Below are 1,388 nucleotides of genomic sequence, written 5' to 3'. Positions count from 1 at the left end.
CTTCCTGCGATTCACCATGACTCTCAGCCAGCCAGTAAAGCAGAAGGTTTATTTAGACGACAGGAACACAGTCCAAGACAGGTCTTGCAGGCACAGACAACAGGACCCCTCCAATTAGGTCCATCTTGGGGTCCCAGAGGCACCAGAGCCCCATTGGGGGGGTCAGAGCCCCATCTGGGCTCCCCTCCATCACACCAGCCAGCTCCTGAAACTCTCACTCTCCCCAGCGACCCCTCCCCCAGCCTTTGTTCAGTTTCCCGGGCAAAGGTGTCACCTGGCCTCCAACCTTCCTGGGTTCTCAGGTTACATGCTCAGGCATCCTTCCTCAAGGCCAGTCTCCCATCCCGCAATGCAGACCATCCTAGCCAAACTCCCCTGCCTTCCCAGGCCAACACTCCCCACTCAGCAGTCAAAGACCACATTAAGAACAGTCCCAGTTCGTCACAAGATGCTTAAGGTACATATTGGTGGAAAGGACAGAACATGTAGGGCCTATTCTCCTTTATTCCATGGATATTCCTGTTCAGATTAACATGGCCCACAGTATCCACCATGATACCTACGGCCATATCCCCCGTAACCACCTAATCCCCCATAACCACCTAATCCCCCATAACCGTAACCTCCCCCGTAACCACACAGTCCCCCATAACCTCCCCCGTAACCACACAATCCCCCATGTCTACCCAATCCCCGGAAGCACACAATCCCCCGTAACCGTAAAGGCTCCCATAACCATACAATCCTCTGTAACAGCTTCCAGAGCCGTACAGTCCCCCCAAACCGAATGATCCCCCGTAGCCGGGTCCAACCACAGGTGCTCCTATGGCTCCCACTCCACTTTGCTGAGGGAAAGTGCTGAGAATTGGTCCTGGGAGGGTCACAACAACCGGTGATGGTTTGATCAGCACTTTGGAATCAGCGCACTGCCTAATGCACTGATCATTGCAGGTGCCAGAAACTGGACTGGGCCGGGCCACCCCGCATTCTGGATAGCACAGGCTGGAGCAAGACATCTTACTGTGATGGAGGTAAACCTGAAACACACAACAGGCCATAGAGTAAAGAGAAGGTACAAGTGTCAGTGGAAGTAAGTTCTCAAAGCTCAGTTACCATTATAATGAGGTTTATGTGCAGCACCAGAGAGAGAGGAGGGGTGGACTTAGTCCCTATGTTCATGGTTATTATTTGTTCCTATTTCCGCTTTCTACGCCTCTTGTCCTCTCCCACTAAACTTCCCTCCCAACCGGTCCCTTTGAAACCCTCTTAATGACATTGTCTGAAAAACACAGACTTGAATAAGTGTAGCTATTTCTTTGATGGACAGCTGGGATTCTTTGTCCATTATAGACATTTCTCAAAGAGAACATGGCTGGGATAATAGTAAT

The 1,388-nt window shown here is 51.2% G+C and overlaps 1 pseudogene; it reads right to left on the bottom strand.

Moving 5' to 3' along the window:
- Positions 1–528: 528 nt before the first annotated feature.
- On the bottom strand, positions 529–1,016 carry LOC113407795 (annotated as a pseudogene).
- Between the last annotated feature and the right edge of the window lie 372 nt (positions 1,017–1,388).

Source organism: Terrapene carolina, unplaced genomic scaffold (assembly GCF_002925995.2).
Source record: "Terrapene carolina triunguis isolate 2854851 unplaced genomic scaffold, T_m_triunguis-2.0 Scaffold397, whole genome shotgun sequence".
Lineage (NCBI taxonomy): Eukaryota > Metazoa > Chordata > Testudines > Emydidae > Terrapene > Terrapene triunguis.
Note: the sequence above shows the minus strand (reverse complement) of the source record. Positions and strands in the feature narration are given on the sequence as shown.